This window comes from Pinus tabuliformis, chromosome 7 (assembly GCF_031772625.1).
Source record: "Pinus tabuliformis cultivar Carrire ecotype Pingquan chromosome 7, CPIR1, whole genome shotgun sequence".
NCBI lineage: Eukaryota > Viridiplantae > Streptophyta > Pinopsida > Pinales > Pinaceae > Pinus > Pinus tabuliformis.
The window spans coordinates 1,265,055,565-1,265,076,437 of record NC_142293.1 but is presented as its reverse complement, the minus strand read 5'-3'; the positions used below and the strand labels follow the sequence as shown (position 1 = coordinate 1,265,076,437).

The window sequence follows — 20,873 nt, the reverse complement described above, 5'->3', positions numbered from 1 at the left end:
GTATTGGGCAGGCAAGTTGCATGACTTTTACCCGTCCGATGCGAGCAGTTTTCTCTCTCATCTGCCAGATGTGTGTCGCTCGATGTGTGGCATTAGGCCGGACTCAGTCAAAACTAATTACCGCCTCAAGGGCTTCCAATATCCTGCCGGTTTGTGGAATCCCGCGCTACGGAACCGAATGCAGTACTTTTCCGCATTTCATAGCGATTTCAGGTCCAGGCGCTTCGGGGCTTTCCTTCATTGAGGGGGACGCCTTGCGATACCACCTCCATTTCTCGAACTAGCCTCTGGTTTTGCCAATTTGTGCCAGGGTGCGTTACCATGGGCCAACAGTCTGCGCACTCAATCGAGGGTCCTTGTTGCTCCACTCTGGCCACAACTGCAACTGTCACAAGGATTCCTTCTGATAGCTTGATTTTTCTAAGACTTGAATCTTTTGGCATAATTTGAAACAGTCATGAAAACTTAGAGAGTGTTTAGGATCCAATTTGGATCACTTGGATACTTGGGATGAAAAAATTCTTTGAGTTGCATGTTAGCACATAGATAACATGAAGACCAGAATCACTATCTTCAACTTGAAAGGTAAAGCAAATATTTGGTGGGAAAGAAAAGGTAAAAGTAAATGGTAGCCTAAGGGAGAAAGGCATCAAAATGCAGGGGAGAAAGAATATGTGGCACCTCAAAAGAAGTTTAATGCAGCTAGATAGGGACATGGATCATAACAACAACACAGAGGTAATGATACTGGACGGTTGGAGTGTTGGACATATGGTGAGGAACACTTTAGGAGAGATTGTCTGCAGAATTAGGGTTGTAGGCCTAAGATATACAGTGCACAGGAGGCACGAACTGATGGGGATGTGGGGCAGAGTATTCCTCGTATTTATGCAGTCGTGGACAATAGACAAGCATAACACCAAGCATCTTTCATTGAGATGGGTGGTAAGCTTTGTGATCAATTTATTTCTATTTTGATTGACCCTGTATCTAATTATAGCTATGTTAGTCCTGACTTTGTGGATAAGTGTGGTTTGAGTAAGGAATTGCATGCAAAATATTGGTTAGTGCAGCTGGCTACAGGTACAAAGAAGGAAGTTCATCATTGGGTAGGGGCTTGTTCATTTGATTTGAATAGTATGCCTATCGCAGCACATTTGAATGTATTACTGTTGGGATCATACAATATGTTTTTGGGCATGGATTGGTTGTACCTTCATAGAACCAAGGTAGATTTTTATGAAAAAGAAATTGAGTGTGTGGATGACAATGGGGAACCAAGAGTCTTGCAGGGAAAGAAGAAAGCCACATCAGTTAGGATGGTAAAAACTATGCAAGGAAAATGTAGTTGCAGAAAAGGGTGTGTTTTATTTGCAGTGCACATTTCTAGTGACAAAGGTAAGGAAGTTGAGGATGCAAATGTTTTGAGCAGGTACCCAATTTTACAGGAGTTCAAGGATGTATTTCTTGAGGACATTACAAAGTTTCCACCTCACAGGGAAGTAGATTTTCTATTGAGTTAGTGCTAGGGGTAGCTCCAAAATCAAAAGCACCTTACAGGATGAGCACACCTGAGTTGGTAGAGTTGAAGCTACAGTTGAAGGAAATGTTGGACAAGGGATACATTAGGCCAAGTGTATTACCTTGGGGTGCACTGATATTTTTTGTGGAGAAGAAATATGGTACTCTCAGATTATGCATCGACTACCGGTAGTTGAACAAAGTTACCATCAATAAAATTTATCTATTATTGAGGATTGATGACTTGTTCGATCAATTGAAGGGAGCAGCGGTGTTCTCGAATATTTCTCTGAGATCTGGATATCACCATGTATGCATCAAAGAGGAGGACATTTACAAGACAAATTTCTGGACTAGGTATGGGCATTATGAGTTTGTTGTATTTCCATTTGCTTTGACTAATGCTCCAGCTACATTTATATGCTTGATGAATAGTGTGTTGCCTTTGTATTTGGATAAGTTTGTTGTTGTGTTCATTGATGACATATTGGTATATTCTAAAAATGAGGAAGAGCATGTCGAGCCTTTAGCAGCAGTGTTGAGGTTGTTGAGAGAGCATTAGTTGTATGCTAAGCTTAGAAAGTGTAGTTTCTTCCAGACTAAGGTACATTACTTGGGACATGTTGTCTCCAAGGAGGGCATTGCAGTAGATGCAGAAAAGAAAAGGGCCATCATGGAGTGTGTAGCTCCTAGGAATGTAGAAGATGTGAGGTCATTCATGGGATTGGCAGGCTATTATAGGAGGTTCATCAGGAAATTCTCATAGATTTCTTATCCTATTACATCATTGTAGAGGAAAGGTAAGAAGTTTGAATGGATGAAGGAGTGTGAGGCCATTTTTGAGCATCTTAGGCAGTTGTTGACACGTGCTCCAGTGTTAAAGATTGCAGAACCAGACAAGGATTTTATAGTGTGTGCATATGCTTTCAAGAGGGGACTTGATGGAGTTCTCTTGCAGGATGGATAGGTGGTATGCTATGAGTCACGAAAACTAAGCGAGCATGAGCAGAACTACCCGACGCACGATCTTGAGTTAGCAACAATCATACATGCATCGAAGATGTGGAAGCACTATCTTCTTGGCAGGAGGTTTGTACTGATGAGTGATCATATTGGGTTGAGATATTTGTTTTACCAGTCGAATCTGAACGTCAGGAAAACTAGATGGTTGGCCACGATGGGTGAGTTTGATTTTTAGATCAGGTACATCAAAGGAAAGGAGAACAGGGTGGAAAATTCTCTTAGCAAGCGAGTACAGGTAAATCACTTAGAATCTATGGGCTCCTATGGGATAGACTTACAAGGTAGGATCTTGCAAGAAAGTCAGCAAGATGTCAGGTATATGGAGATTATGCACAAGTTGCAGTAGAGTATAGGTACAGGCACAAGTATTAGTAGTACAAGTACATGTACATGTACAAGTACAGGTAGTGGTGTAGGTACAGGTACATATGCACAAGATATGGACTATTGCCTTATAGTGGATGAATTGGTCAGATTTAGAGATAGGACATATGTGTTGGATAATATTGAGATCAAGAAGGTGATCTTGAGATTGTTTCATACAAAACCATATTTGGTCACCTAGGTTATCAGAAGACACTGACAGTAGTGAAGAGATTTTATTATTGGTCGAACCTAAAGAGGGATGTAGCAGATTTTGTGGTTAGGTGTTTTGATTGTCAGCATGTGAAAGTAGAGTGTAAGAACCTAGTTTGACTGCTATAGATAATTGCGATTCCATAATGGAAATGGGAGGTCATTTCCATGGACTTCATCATAGGTTTGTCGAGGACAACGAAACAACATGATTCCATCATGGTTGTGTGGACAGGTTGACAAAGTTTGCACACTTCATTCCACTGAAGTCTACATTCTCAGCTAGCGATGTAGCATAGTTATTCATCAGAGACGTGGCAGATTGCATGGTGTTCCAAAGAAGATTGTGTTAGACAGGGACACAAAGTTAACTTCCAAGTTTTGGAAGGGGTTGTTTGTAGGTTTGGGCACAAATTTGGCCTTTAGTACAACTTGTCATCTGTAGATAGATGGACAGATAGAGAGGGTCAACAGAATATTGGAGGACATGTTGAGGATGTATGTGATGCATCAATAGTGGAAGTGGGAAGAGTACCTTCTACTGGTACAATTTTCTTACAATAATGGATATCATCAATCTTTGAGGATGAGTCTATTTGAGGCATTGTATGGGCAGATTTGAAATACTTCTATCAGTTGGAGTGATCTAGTTAATAGGGTGTTGATTGGACTAGACATGTTGGCAGACATGGAACAAGAAATGCAGGTGATCAAGATGAATCCAAAGGAAACACAGGATAGGCAGAAGAGCTATGCATATCGGAACAAGTTGTTCAAGGAGTTCCAGGTCGGGGAATAGGTTTACTTGCGCATCAAACTGAAGAAGAGCTCCTTATGGATTGGATCATGTGCTAAGCTGGCACCACAGTTTTGTGGATCCTTCAGTATTATTGAGAGGGTTATACTAGTAGCCTATCAACTTGCACTGCCTCTTATAGTGAAATTCCATGATGTTTTTCATGTGTCATTACTTAAGAAGTATGTTAAAGATGTTGATCATGTGATTGAATGGTCTATATTGCAGGTTGAACCAGATGGATAGTTCCACCCAGAGCCTAAGTGTATATTGCAGAAAAGTCACTCATGATTTGAAACCAAGCAGGTTAAAGTGAAATGGAAGCACTTTGGTCTTGATGAAGCTACATGGAAGATGACGGTTTATATGCGGTCAATATATGCTTCATTATTTACCGGTTGAGGCAAAGAAGTTTTGGTATATGTTTTGGTACATGTTTTGATGATGTTTTGGTATGTGCACATATGTATATGGATGTAAATACCACCATGAGATATGTTATAAAGCTCCAATAAGCGGTATGGGTGTCACGTTGTCATGTTATTATGTTATCATGTTGTTATGTTGTCATGATGGTTTTCTTTTCAGTAGGGTGATCATTTTAAATACTGCATCGAGCTATGTTATAAAGCTCCATGGGAATTATGTTTGTTTTTCATTGGTTTTGATAAGGTATATGTGTGATTGAACACCAAGGATAGTGTCCCCCAAGGGGGAGGGTTATGTAATAGCCCTGGTGAAAATTCCATGTAATAAAAGTTAAAAATAATAACCACAATTGATGGGACACTTACTCCAAGTGAAATGTTGGGAAAGGCATCCTAGGGATGTTCATTTGGTTTATTATGGAAAAGGTAATGGCTAAGGCTTTGGAAAGGAAAAATGGCATTTTTGGCACATTTATTTATGAAAATAATGGAAATTAGGAGAAAAGGGAGGTGAAAGGTCACAGGTTGCATGTGAGGAGGAAAATGAAGAAAATAGAGGCCTCATTAATAAAAAGGATTTTGAGGATTAGTTGGTAACCTTTTTTCAGTTCAGTTTTGGAGCTTTCACATTATTCTCTCACTCTCTCTCACTCTTGGACACTTAGAGTTTTCTTGGATCACTTTGGCATTGGATCAAGAAAGGAAAATAAGGCAAGAGGAAGCGAAGATCAAGTAATGAAAAGCAAGATCAAGAAGCTACAATAGGATTCTTTGCAGGTATTGATTTTCATGTGTGATTTCCTTGCTAGATTTGGCATGCATGGTGTTGCATGTGGTTGTTTTCTATCATGGATTGGGTTTTTCCAGGTGTGACAATGTTTTTCAGCCTAGCCTTGCCATTTCCTAATGACTTTGATGAGATGGGTTATCATACTTCAGTTGAGTTGGATTGTCGGATGGATTCGAAGTTGAGTGGGGCGGATATTCGAAATGAGAAACACATCACCTAGTGGTCCCTCAACCAGACTATGGATCATGGTAAAGCCACTGGCCTAGTAAGCCCTGAGCCAGATTGTGGGTTGTGGTAAAGTCAGGATTGTGTGCCTCGGTGGGCCTAGGAATCCTTGCTAGTGAATGGTGGGATATACGGTAAACCAAAGAGGTGGATTTCTCTCCGTTCGGTCTATTAGTCCCGGGATGGGATATATGGTAAAGCCTGGAGAGTCGGTCATGGTGTAGGGCCTAGTGATCCCTAGATCAGACTGTGGATAATGGTAAAGCCCGAGAGACTAGGAGGCACTCAAATTCCTCATGGTGCAGGTGGAGAAATATGGTAGCATCCATGCTTGTTTGGTTCTTTTCAGTTGGTTATGAGTCTCACATTCATGCTTGGAATATGGCACGGGGGTGATTGGCTTAAGAGAGATTTGGAGCATCCAATCTATGGTCGGGTGGAACGTGGTAGTCCCATTCCCGATTGGTTTCTACATTCATTAATGAGAAATTCATTCCCTTGGTTTTCATGTGTAAATGTACTGGTTTATATGTGGATTCTATGGTTGATGTATTTATGGTATTTATGTTGTTACTATGCTCGTTATGTATATGTTTTATGACAACAACTATGTATGGATCTCATCATGTTTTTACTTGTAAATGAAAGGACAATGTATCTATGACCTAATAGATGATAATGTAGAAAATGACATGAGGTAACAATGCTTCTTAGCGGCCCTTAGATAATTATGAGATCCATATACTTAAATATGTTGTTTACACCTGTAGATTACATATTTGTGATATGTTTTGGTTAAGGGTTGTTTCAACTAATTGATTTTGCATCATTGTTTCCTTGTTACTTTACTATTATGAATATGCCATTCCATTTTGGGCAGTGACTTGGGCTCTGGACCTGAAAAAGTGGCTCAAATCCTAGGGACGCTGGCATAGAACTGGACAAAACAATCCTTTGACGCTAGCATGCCTATAGCATGAGAGTGTCTAGAGCCTCCTGGATACTGGAAGGCCTATAGCATGAGAGCATTCAAGGGTCAAATGATTCAAAATCTTAGTGGGACCCAGCGGCTAGTTGGAACAAAGGTTGGGTTGGTTCTTGAGGGTCTTAATGATGATGTTGAATGTTTGTAAGGTGTGTTTCTGTCAGTTCCACTTCCTTAACGTGACTTAGGAGGTCAAATCATATCATAGTGGCCTCTCGTCACATGTTTACCCCGACTAGATGGTTGCTTGGGTAGATGTGAGAGGAGGGTGTTACACATCCTACTATTGAAATTGTAATGTATCCAATTTTTTCAAAGTGGATTTTGGGTCGTCATGATCTTCCTTTGGAAATTAATTAGTGGTGCAATATCATGCGATGGGAGTTTAAGCATCCTATGTCATTTAACAAGAGTCATGAGTTCCTTTGGAAAGAAGGTCATAACACATTTGCCACCAAATAAGAAGTTGATGAGGAGGTTCTTGCAATTGTGGAGCTATATCGCAAAATATATGAAGAAATTCTAGTAGTTCCTATCATTAAAGGCAATAAAGGTGAGGTAGAAAACTTTGTTGGTGGTCTTTACACAACTACTATAGAGGCTCTTATTTCCAACACAAGACATGGTATACAGAGTGCTACATCACATTGCCTTGGTCAGAACTTCAAAAAGATGTTTTATATAATATTTGCGACTGAGAGAGGATAAAAATATATGTTTTGGTAGAATTCATGGGCATACACTACTCATACGATTGGTGTCATGGTAATGATTCTTGGGGATGACAAAGGTCTGGTGGGGATGATAAAGGCCTGATTTTTCCTCCTCAAGTAACACCACTGCAAATTATTGTGGTTCTAGTTCCCTTCAAAGATGCAAACACACATGCAATTTATAATGCACGTATTGATACAATGCAGATGTTGTGAGCAACAAGATTTTGTATAGAATAGGATATTTGAGACAATTATTCCCTTGGCTAGAAATATTCTCACTGGGAGCTTAAGGGTGTGCCTCTTCGCATTGAATTGGCCCCAGGGATATAGTCAATAAGCAGGTTGTAGTTGTTCGTCGAGATAATTTTGTAAAACAAAATGCGCCTTTGGATTTGTTCGAGAAGCTAGGTAGAATAGCTCTATATAGCCAATTATATCATCCCTCTTTTATAATATTCACTTTGATACCCATTTCAGTTGCAATAATAGCAGGAAAAGCGGTTTCTTCCTTGCACCGGAATTATTGTCCTCTATCATCTTTGCATCATTGTTATGTATTTTCTAAATCAAATCCTTATAAAATAATGACCTGAAGAAAGGCATGTCTTGGCCCTCCTCCTCTCCCAAATTCTCTCTGATTAAGTCATCCAAGCTTTTTGTACTCTCACCTGCATATCATACCAAATTTTTTGTACTCTCATTTATATATCATATTAATGCATTGTATGGAAAAATAAGGTTTAACCAACAAATCAGAATGTATTGTACCTAAATCAGAGTTTAACCAAAAAATTTAGAGAAATATACACATAAATCCTAAATTCCAAGATATCATAATGGATGTATTGTACCAAAAAATCATACACACATACAAGTAAATCTGTCCACCACAACAATGGTGGGCCAAGGCTTTCCACCACACTGATGGACAGACAAAGGAGGAAAGGCACCAAATTGACACACACACAATAAGAGTACCCACTGCTCTTCTATTGATCACACAAAACTTGATTTGATGACAATGAACCCAATATGGGGTATTAGTATACCTTTTAACTCACGGCTCAATTGATGCTAACTTCAACATGTAAACACTCACTAAATTTAACCTTTCCAAATATAGAATGAACTTGAACTTTTATATTGGACTCAACTTAATTCAACTCAACTCAACCGCTCACTTCATGCATAACATGCACACATGAGTAATTACAATTTCCAACACTCCCTCTTAATTATGACCATATGACTCAACATAACTCAAACATGACTCAACTATGCCTGTTAAGCTTACAATAAAAAGTGACTCAATTATCACTCAAATAAGCCTGCTAGTCTAAGTCTCAGCTAAGCTTACAATGACTCAAAACTTTTACAATTTTGAATTTTATTTTTCTTTTCTTCCAGATTCTATAGCCTCGAAATTGCTTCATTCTGTACTGCACTTTCTTGTTGTATGCTCCATATTTCTTCACTTGTTGATGCTGTAATTTTTCTTTGACTTCTCTTGTATTTAGTGTGAATTTGTCTTCTACATCTTATTCTTCAAAGATTTGTTCAACCATGGACTATTTCCACAACTCTTCATCTTCAAATTGTGTTCTTCACTATGCTTCTTGCGATTCATATTCCCGACTTTCTTGCTTCCATATTTCTTGATAAAAAAATCTAGTCTCTTCTTGACTCAATTGCTGAAAAATGGTTTTAATGCATTATTCCTCATTTTTAGAAACTTACATGTCCTTCTCTTCACTTTCATCATGAGGTACTGCTACTCTTTGCCTATAGTCTACACACTCAAGATCATCATTAGGATTACATGTAAAATCATAATCATGCTCCTTTTTCTCGTTCACCACTTCATTTAACTCTTTTCTTCCAGTTGCTGCTTTGAGACTCTCATCAATTTGTTCAATTGGCTTCTACATCCATTCTTCAATGAGCTTAAAATTTGCATCAAACTTATTAACAACTTTGTTTTCAATTTCCGCTCCCATGTTAGTTTGAACACCTGCATATTCAAAAGAAATGTTAAAAAAGTCTTCATTATACTCTACAATGAGAGATTTCTTCTCTTCCACTCCTTTACAAACCTCTATTACTACAAAGACACTCATCAACGTAATGTTCATCCACCCTATGGTGGGATATCTGAGCATGCATGTGCTCATTAATAGATTCAACTTCACTAAATTCATCAGCTGCGGCTAGATTCACCAATTCATATCTCACTTTGCAGTCATCATCCCATGTGTTTCGTCACAATGGGATTCACCATCATCTGCACCATCCAGGTTACAGTGGAGTCCTTGGGAATTTATATTCTCTTGCTTTGCTTAACATACAAAGTCTTCAATTTCTCTGTCTACAGTCTTTAAAGACACAAATTTGACACACAAAATAATAACACTAGTTGTTGCTCTTCTATTAAAAACAAAAAACTTGATTTGATTACAATGAACCCAATATGGGGTATTTATACTTTTTAACTTGTGACTCAACTGATGCTAAATTCGACATGCAAACATTCACTAAATTTAGCCTTTCCAAATATAGATTGAACTTGAACTTCTAATATTGAACTCAAATTAACTCAACTCAACTCAACCACTGACTTCATGCATCACATAGGCACGAGAATAATTACAATTTCCAAGACTCCCCCTTAATTATGATCATATGACTCAAAATAACTCAAACATGACTCAACTATGCCTGCTAGGCTTACAATAGAATTTGACTCAATCATCACAAAAATATGCCCACAAGTCTAAGTCTTAGCTAGAGTTACAATGACTCAAAACTCTTACAATTTTTTAATTTTCTTTTTCTTTTCTTCCAAATTCTATACCCTCGAAACTACTTCATTCTTTGTTGCGCTTTCTTGTTGTATGCTCCATATTTATTCACTTATTGATGTTGTAATTTTTCTTTGAATTCTCTTGTATCTGTTTTGAGTCTATTTTCTAAAACTTTCTCTTCAAATATATGTTCAACCATGGACTTTTGCCACAACTCTTCATCTTCAAATTGTGTTCTTCACTATGCTTCTTGCGCTTCATATTCCTGAATTTCTTTCTGCCATATTTCTTGATAGAAAAATCTGATCTCTTCTTGACTTCATTGCTGAAAATGGTTTTAATGCATTCTTCCTCATTTTCATAAACTTCCATGTCCTTATCTTCACTTTCATCTTTAGGTATTGTTTCTCTTTTCCTGTAGTCTGCACACTCAAGATCATTATTAGGCTTACATGTAAAATCATAATCATGCTCCTTTTTCTTGTTCACTACTTCATTTAATTATTTTATTCCAATTGTTGCTTTAAAACTCTCATGAATTTGTTCAATTGGCTTCTAAATCCATTCTTCAATGAGCTTCAAATTTTCATCAAACTTATTAACAACTTTGTTTTCAATTTCCATTCCCATGCTATTTGAACACCTACATATTGAAAAACAATGTTAAAAACATCTTCACGATGATCTACAGTGAGAGCTTTATTCTCTTACACTCCTTTATAAACCTATACCATTGCAAAGACACTCATCAACATAATGTTCATCCAACCTATGGTGGGATATCCGAGCATGCATGTGCTCATTAACAGATTCAACTTCACCAAATTCATCAGCTGCAACTGGATTCACCAATTCATATCTCACTTTGCACTCATCATCCACATGTGTTTCGTCATAGTGGGATTCACCATTATCTACGCCATCCACATTACATTTGAGTCCTTGGGAATTTATATGCTCTTGCTTTGCTTCACATACAAAGGCTTCAACTTCTCTCTATGCAATCTTTAAAGAGACAAATTTGACACACAAAACAAAAACACTAGTTGTTGCTCTTCTATTGATCTCACAAAACAACAACACTAATTGTTTCTTTTCTATTGATCACACCACACTTGATTTGATTGAACCCAATTTGGTGTGGAGCCTAATTATCTTCCTGATTTTTCAGAGGATTTTGTTTTAGTCGTGTTGGATCCTTGTTCTTAATAGGTCGGAAACGCCACCCATTTAATCATTGTCAGGGGGGTCCACGGGGGGCGATGGAAACTTTTATGAGCCCCACCCCGCCCCTGGCAGAGGTTTAGGGGTAGTGCCCCCGAAGCTAAAAATAGATGAAAATTTGTCGTGTAAAATATTGTAATTTGGTAGTCAATCTGGGTCGTTCATTAGACACATGATATGACGGTAGAAGTTATGTTAATTTAGGGGTTTTTTTCCCCTAGAAGGAAACCCTCAGTCTATATGAGGGAATTGTATTGTGTTGTGTATGATTATACTGAGCGAGAGAGAGAGAGAAGGTTGTGTGAGAGTGAAGAGGAAATTACAATGAATCTTCTATAGGTTGCATCTCTTCATTTTGCTAGATAATATAAGAGGAAGGACTGGTTGCTTCTCCATGGACATAGCCCAAATTGGGTGAACCATGATATCTGTGTCTCTCTTGTTTTATGTGTTTATATATCTGTTTTTCTGCAATATTTTGTGCATTTAATTACTCTGTTAATTAATTTTAACAATTGGTATCAAATACAAAGTTATATTTGGATAATAACTCGTAGGAGAGAAGGGTTCCTGGTTCAAGTGGGAGAAATGGCAGAAGATAGTAGGTTTAGGGTCGAGAAATTTAACGGTCAAAACTACCAACTATGGAAGATGCAGATGGAATATTTGTGGATCAGAAATATTTGTACCTACCATTGAGCGGAAAAAAAAAATAAAAAAAATAAAAAAAATAAAAAAAATAAAAAAAATAAATTGACAACTATGATGGACGTAGAATGGGAAATTCTCAATAGAAAGGCACTAGGAACAATACAACTATGTCTCGTAGCTTCGGTGGAATTCAAAATTTCAAAGGAAACGAAAACATAAGGTTTAATGACAAAATTGTCCAAACTATATGAAAAACCCTTAACCTCAACTATGGTATTTCTTTTTTCAGTGTCTATTTAATATGAAGATGTCAAAAGGTGGATCTATTGTTGATCATTTAAATGAATTTCACACGGTTACGAGTCAGTTAAGTTTTAAAGGGGTAAATTTTTATGCTGAAGGTAGGGCTTTGTTATTTATGTGCTCATTTCCAGAATTTTGGAATGGATTGGTTATGGCTATCAGTAACTCTATCTCTAGATCTAGTACTTTAAAGTTTGATTATGTTGTTGGAGTTATCCTTAGCAAGGAAATGTGATGGAAAAGCTCAGGTGAGACATCAGGAAATGCTTTGAATGTAGAGGCTAGGGGAAGAAAAATGGAAAGAGGAAGGTGCCTAGGAAATCTCATTAAGTCAAGAAAAGGCAAATCCAAATCTATATCAGGGATAGTGTGCTAGAAATGTGGGAAGAAAGGACACATGAAGAAAGACTACAAATCTCGGAAAGGAAAAGAAGGAGAGAGAAAACAAGAGAACAATAGTGAAGCGAATGTGACAGGTGATGTGTTGAAATATGCTTTGATTCTTTCATTAGAGAATATTATTGATGCCTGGGTGGTAGATTCAAGGGCCTCATTCCATGCCACACCTGATAAGAAACATTTGCATAACGATGTTCAAGGAGATTTTGGACACATTCGTTTGGGTGATGATAAACCCTATAAAATTGTTGGAATGGGTAAGGTTTTTATAAAGAAACAAAATGGAAACCAATGGCTATTGAAGGAGGTAAGGCATGTTCCAAATCTGAAGAAAATCTAATTTCAATAGGGCAGTTAGGTGGTGAAGGTCGGGTAACAACATTCATGGACAGAACCTGGAAGGTCACTAAAGGAGCCCTGGATATAGAAAAGGGAGAAAAGGTTGGTACATTGTATTTATGCAATGGTATTTCCATTTTTGTTAATGATTTAACCTCCATATGAGCAGATATGACATTGTGGCATCATAGGCTGGGGCACATGAGTGAGAAATGGATGTAGATTCTTCAGTCAAGAAATTTGCTACGATGTTGAAGCATGTTGATTTGGATTTCTGTGAGAATTGTGTTTACAAAAAACAAAAGAGAGTCAGATTTATCATATTTGGGAAGGAAAAGAAGAGATAAAAATTAGAGCTTGTGCATACAGATGTATGGGGACCAACTTAGGTATCATCTCTTGGTGGCTCTTGCTATTTTGTTACTTTTTTGATGATGCAACTAGAAAAAAATGGATTTATTGTATTTGGTTTGATACGTTCAAGAAATGGAAATCTTTTGTTGAGAATTGGACAGGAAAGAAGTTGAAGTGTCTCAGATCAGACAATGGAGGTGAATACTACAACAAAGAGTTTGATAACTATTGTTCAAAGCATGGAATTCGCAGAGAGAAGACAGTTCTAGGAACACCACAGGAAAATGATGTGTCAGAAAAGACGAACATGAAAATCATGGAGTGCGCAAGGTGTTGGGTGTGTGTTATATTCTTTCCATGACTATTTGCATGTGCGGGGGCGACTAGTAGCCCCCCCTGTTCATTGGGCAGACCTACCTATGGTTTTGTGCATGGGTTTCGCACATGGTTTTGGGCATGATAGTTTTCTGCCCATGGTATTTTGTAGATCCAGTGAATGGAACTATGGTTATGTTATAATCTAGGGTTAATGGATTGGATTTTATGAATGCTTCAGCATGTAAATATATGTATTGTAACATTGAAAGGAACAATAATATAAAAATGAATCTAGTAGTCCTGGTTTTAGGATCTAGGGGAGAATCTTTGTGTATTTGTTTTGTGTTTCTAGTCATTGTTATTTTTGTATAGGGTTAAAACCTACATTTGGTATCAGAGTTGTTTCAGCTTCAACGGGATGCCTTTGCTGTTGAGGGGTTTTTCTTGGGCCTATGGTAGACCCTGTTCAGTGGGAGATCTGTCTAATCGATTCTTCTGGTGAAAGATGATGGTGAGCAATGGAAAGATAAAGATCGAGAAATTTAATGGTTAGAGCTTTGAGTTGTGGAAGCTCAAGATAGAGGATCTGTTGGTGGATAAAGATCAGTGGATCGTGGTAGATTTGGGTATTAAACCAACGATAATGTCAACAGAAGACTGGGCGAAGCTGGATCGAAAGGCAAAGAGAACAATAGAGTTGTGTATCTCAGATTTGGTATTGTTGAATGTATCAGGGGAAGCTATGATGAAGGATTTGTGGGTAAACATAGGGACTTTGTACCAATCTAAGTCTTTGGTGAACAAATTGTTCCAGCGAAAAAAGTTGTATACCCTGAGGATGAAGGATGCAGACTCGGTGATAGAGCATATGAATACCTTTAATACTTTGGTAAGCCAGTTGTTATCTGATGATATAAAAAATTCAGATGAAGATAAGTGCATCAATTTGTTGTGTTCTCTACCAGATTCAAGGATAATCTAGTTGTTACAATACGTAGCAATACAACTACCTTGAATTTTGATGAAATAGTCTCATCGTTGCTGTCAGAGGAGATGAGATGGAAAACTATGGAGAGTGAGAATGGAGATGCCTTGTCTATATAAGGATGGTCCCAGAATAGAAACAAAAATAAGTCCTCGAGTGGGATATCTAAATCTAGAGGGAGATCTAAATCTCCAAGAAAACTTGTAAAGGTATGTTGGAAATGCGGAAAGGAAGGGAACTACAAAAGGGACTATAGATCTAAAGCTCCTGAGAAAGGAAAGGGATTTGATGATGCTCCTTCTACAGAGGGAAAAACCACCTCATATGAAGGTGGGGATGTGTACTTGGCTTCTTCTTCAAGTACACATGTATATCATGAGGCATGGTTGATTGACTTGGGTGCATCTTTTCACTTCCCTCCCCATATGGAGTGGTTCTGCAAGTATGAGAAATATGATGGTGGTGGTGTCTTCTTAGGGGATGATAGGAAGGCTAGAATCATCGGACATGGAAAATTCAAGTTGAAGTTGCAAGGTGGAAGGATTAGAACACTTCAGGGTGCTCTACATATTCTTGCATTGGCTATAAATCTTATTTTTGTAAGCAAGATGGATGATGCAGGTCTAAAAATAGTGTTCGATAAATATACCTGCAAGATGGTTCAGGGAGCACTGCTATTGATGCGGGGAGTTTAGATTGGAACTTTGTACAAGCTTCTGCGTAGTATTGTTATTGATGGGTGCAACAGTTACGTGGTTCCTTAAAGTGGAGCAGAAAATATAGAGGTCTCTGGAGAAAATACCATGTTATGGCATCAAAGGCTTGGACATATTGGAGAGAAGAGCCTTCAAATACTTCATGGTAATGGTATGGTAGAAGGTATGTCTAATTTCTCTCTAGATTTCAATTTATGTGAACATTGTGTATATGGGAACCAAAATCAGGTGAGTTTCCATTCTGGTGCTAAGAGGTCGAAAGGGATATTAGAGCTTGTGCATAGTGATGTGTTTGGACCTGTGTCAGTTTCATCACTGGGTAAGTCTGTGTACTATGTATCATTTATAGATGACTTCTCAAGGAATACATGGATATATTTCCTCAAGAAGAAATTTGAAGTCTTTGACAGGTTTAAAGAATTTAAGGCTTTGGTGGAAAACCAGACAGAGAAAAAGATAAAGGTGTTGAGGACAGATAATGGTGGAGAGTTCTGCAAGAAGGAATTTGAAGAGTTTTGTAAGAAGTGTGGTATAACATAGCAGAAGACTACTCCATAGACACCTCAGCAAAATGGAGTTGCGGAAAGAATGAACATGACGTTGATGGAAAAGGCAAGAAGCATGCTTAGTGGTGTTGGGTTAGGACAATAATTTTGGGCAAAGGCAGTGGAGACTGCATGTTACCTGGTTAATAGATCACCTTCATCAGCGTTGGAGGATAAGAATCCACATGAGGTATGGACTAGTAAGAAACCATCTCTTTCACATATTAGGGTATTTGGTTGTGATGCATATGTACATGTTCCAAAGGAGAAAATAACCAAGTTGGATAGTAAATCTGAAAACGTGCATCTTTATTGGGTATAAGGATGGTTTAAAAGGTTATAAGCTTTGGAACCCATAAATAAGGAAGTTGTGTACAACTGAGATGTGGTGTTTAAAGAGTTGAAAGATGCTATTAAACATGAAGTCCTACCAAAGGAACCTGAGAAGATAGAGTTTGAGCGAAAGGAGGAATAATCAGACTCTATAACGGAACAAGAATCAGAAGATGAAGAGCCACAAACTCCAGCTGTGAGAAGATTAGTTCGAGAAAGAAGGAAGTCAGAAAGGTATAGTCCATCTACTTTTTGTTCAAATTTTGCTTTATCTATTACTGATGATGATCCTAGAACTGTCAGGGAGCTAGTAGATTCAGAGGATGGCAAACTCTAGAAAGAGGCCATGGTTGATGAAATAGCAGCTTTGGACAAAAATGAACCATGGGATCTAATGGAGTTGCTCGCTGGAAGGAAACACATTGGAAGAAAATGGGTGTTTAAGAAGAATATGAATGCAAAAAGTAAGGTGGAGAAATATAAAGCTCGGTTGGTAGAAAAAGGTTATTCCCAGGTGTCGGGAATTGATTTTGGTGATATTTTTCTCCTGTTGCCAAGGTAGCTTCTATTAGATAAATTTTATCTGTTATTGTTGATTTTGATTTTGAGGTAGAACATATGGATGTGAAGACAACATTTCTTCATAGGGATTTGGAAGAAGAGATCTACATGAAGCAACCTAAAGGCTTTGCGGTGAAGGGAAAGAAAGAACTAGTATGCAGTTTAAAAAAGTCTTTGTATGGGTTAAAACAATCACCAAGGATGTGATATCAGAAATTTAATAAATTTATACGGGGACTTGGCTTCACCAGAAGCAAAGCGGATCACTGTGTGCATTTTAAATTAATTGGTGACCATGTTATTTATCTAGACTTGTATGTGGATGATATGTTGCTGATTGGAAATGACAAAGAAATTATCCAGGATTTGAAGATCCAATTGTCATCCAAATTCGACATGAAGGATCATGGTGCTGCAAACTATATTTTGGGCATGGAAATTAAACGAGATTGAGCAAAGAGGAAGTTGTGGTTGAACTAGAGAAAGTATGTTGAGACAATACTGCAGAGGTTTAATATGCAGGATAGTAAACCAGTGAAGGTTCCTATTCTTGTAGGTGTAAAGTTATTTGTTGAACAGTGTCCCAAGACACAAGAAGAGGAAGAGGATATGTCTCATTTTCCATACGGAAGTGCAATCGGTAGCTTGATGTATGCAATGGTATGTACTAGACTAGATAGTGCACATGCAGTGGGAGTATTGAGTGTTGGTTCAATTTACAGGGTAAATTAAAACATGTATTTTCTTATTAATCCAAGTTGGTAGACTTAGAAGCAAACCAAAGTTTATGGAAGATTAGATTAACTAGTGTAGGAAGTACTTGTTCAAATAAAAATAATGGAAATCCATATTACAAATATAAATTACTTGAAAAGAAACTATGAAAATTTAATCTAGAAGCAAGAGTGCAATGAGTTTTTGTAGAGCATAGGAAATGAGGGAGAGGCTGTAACTTAGAGATCTTATTTTTCCTCCATCATCATTCTTATTCCAAAAAGATAATTTCACCATAAATCATATCAAAAACCAAATCAATAAAAGATCAAATGCATAAACACAATTTACAATTTAGTTCTTAATCTAGAAGGAAGAGGATATAACTTAGATGCCTTGGTTGTCCTTCTGTTGTAGCGACTACAACCACCCTCCAAAATTTTGGCCTGCACCCAATTTTGGAGCCTCCCTTGAGAGTTTCACTTGATGACTGCACACACTCAAGTTCACTCTGTGAGCTTGTGTGAGTCTTCGCATTCGCCTTGCTTTTTCATTTCACTAAGTCTTGCAGGTTGATGTCAAAGTCATGCTTGCGACCATGTTTTGGTTATGCCCAAGGTCTTCACTTCATTTGTACTTGTTGTGTTCACTATGAAAACATCTACCACACTCACACACGGAGTCACATTCACTGTTGCACAAGCATCTTCACGGTCGACCAACAATCAAATACAAGTGTCGCGCTCGTCGCTTGTATCGTCGGTCAATCATGTTGAACATGTGTGTCTTGATGGTTTGAGTCGTCTCGTCGTCAAGTCATGTAAGTGTATGTTTGCAGGATCACATATGCATCTTTCACTCGTTCACACACTTAGTCATTTTTTGTTGAAGTTTTGATGACCTGACTCCCCTCTAACAATCGGGCCATCACCCTGCCATCGACTCGATCTATTGTCACCTAGAACAGTGCAGAATCACCAAGCAAGTCATTTCAAGTTGCGCTGCCCGTAAGAAAATGAATCCACCTTCATGCTGGTCAACCAGAGAGTTTGACCCAACAAGCACCCCAGGACTCACTCCCCTCAAAAATTGCACAGAGGCTGCAGACCTTACTCACTCTGCTAACTGAGAAAATTGTGCAGACAAACTAGATAGACACCAAGTTCCCGTCCTTGTCTCCCTCAAAAAATTTCGCAATTTTTCCAGCCAACCCTCCCGACAGTCAACCAGCTGCTCACCCAGGAAATTGCACAGTTTTCATGAGCAAGATCTCTGTTTCCCAGCAGTCCGCTCAGCTCAGAAACTATGCAGAGGTGATCAACAGGCCAACCCCAGCCTCAACGCAGTTTTTCTTGCCAATAACCCCTGGCAGCAGACTATCAGTTCCCTCTAGGAATTGCGCAGTTTTTGCTGCCAAGCTCTAGCAGCAGACTGCCAGTTCCCCTTATGAATTACGTAGTTTCTGCTGCCAGTGACCTAGCAGTCAGCTGCTAGTTCCCTACAGGAATTGCACAACTTTGGCTACCAAGCTCCCGGCCTGTTCCTCCAAAAATTTGTGCAATTTTTGTCTACCAAGCCTCCATGTAGCTCGACATGTTCCTCCAAAAAAATGCACAATTTTTGCTGCCAAGCCCCACTGCCCGCTCGTTTCGGAAACTGTGCAAATTTTGCCTACTAGCGTTCATGTAGCACAGACTGTTCCCCTAAAAAATTGTGCAGTTTTGTCCTCCAGCTGGGCCAGACCTCACGAAAGTCACTATTGATCCAGATTTCCCATCTCCATCACCTAGTGACTCTTGCACAGTTTTCATCAGCAATGCCCGGAGCCTCCATCCCGCCTCGCAACCTTGTTGCCTCTCCCAGTCACTTGCATCTGAAATGATCATGTATCATGGTAGACTAGGAGGTTTTTGGATTTGATGTCATCTCGTCATGAGTGACTGCAGGAATAGGTACACAAACAAACATGGCACGACGATGAATGGGATGAACGAAGGGAGCACATGCAAAAGGACAGGTTCACCAATGAATGAACAAACAATGCATATAAAGATATGTGCTCAGATGTGTTCACGGACGAACGGACGAGAAAACATGCAAGATGTGCTCACGGACAGATGAACATGCACCTTTTGCAAACAGACAAACCTGCCCGTCCTTCCAACATACAAGCAAGGAGCAACATGCAAAAGAAACATCAAGCGAACCAACGACCATCGAAGACTCCGTGCACTTTTCCATGCGGAGGTGAAGTTGTGACACACCATGAGGACATCCATCACCCAGCAACACTACAACTTGACATGCACAACAGAAGCAACACGAATGTACCAGCACTGTCATGTCGAGTCATGTCATACAAATCTCTATTGTGGGCTATACTATCTATCAATGTAATGTAACGTGGAAGTCTAAGAGACCCACTTGTTGTACAAAGAGTCATGTAAAGTCCTAGAAGTCAAACAGTCATGAGGGTAGTCAAATAGCCACAAGGGTCAGTTTCACCCTTGGATATAAATACCCCCTCATTTGTACATGCAAAGGACTTTTAACCTCAACTCCTCCCACATAGCCAAGAGATTCTGTAATATTTTCTTTGAGGAGTAAGTAGTGGCTCTAGCCCCGCTCACGGGGTCAATGATGTATGCTGTAACGATGTGTCTTGGAACTTTCACTTAATTCAGAAGCCTGCTAATAGGCCAGCATGTTTTTACACATGTATTGTAACTGTTGTAAGACTAATCTTAAACACTTGTGATGCATTTTGCTTTAAACTGTGTTTCACACTTGAACTATTTCACTTGTTGTAATACATAATATATTAATGAAAATGTGTTGTATATGACGTTAACACTGTCTCGCCCATGGTGACTACCTTCCCAGACATCAAACATAACTTTCACATAAAACTTTTTGTAACAACCGTTACACTCGCGCGGATTCATCTGCTGAGTGTTGCATGTGTTATCTTCCCTTATGTGTTGTGACTGAGACCTGTTGACAACAATAGTTTATTAATAAAAAACAAATCATTGTAATTTGGTTCCTTTCTTGTATTGTATTGCCGGCGAAGTGAGCCACAACACACTTCTCCTTACCCCTTACACTATCCGAATCAGAGTTAGGATGGTCGGAAGATCGAACCCCACATTGGGTCTAACTCTAGCCTCCCGTTGTCACTCCCCTTCTCCATACCCAACATGTTCCTGTCACAGTCAGGTAAGCCCCCCCTTGCCTAAACCAAGCGCGTGAGCCCATCCTCATCTTAGTAGAATTCCAAGTAGAAATTGGGAACCCTTTTCCCTCTGCCCAAGAAGTGTTAGTGCTGCCACTCACTTTCTCACATTTAGTTTTCCAATCATGGTCCTTGGCTTTGCCATTGTCCCAAAGGGAATTTCCATTAACCTGGCACTTGTTTTCACTGCGACTGTAAGGTCTACCTCCTATGCTCCCTCCTTCCCCATCTTCCATCTCATTTCCCTCACTCATTTTCCTACTACGGTCAGCCCCACACTAGACATGGTTTATGGAACCTAGGTTCTCCAAACTAGACAACATAAGGTCATCCCA

At 38.8% G+C, this 20,873-nt stretch overlaps 1 pseudogene; it reads left to right on the top strand.

The window, feature by feature from the left end:
* Positions 1–20,873, top strand: part of LOC149252026 (proline--tRNA ligase, cytoplasmic-like) — a 123,286-nt pseudogene that overhangs the window by 21,623 nt on the left and 80,790 nt on the right.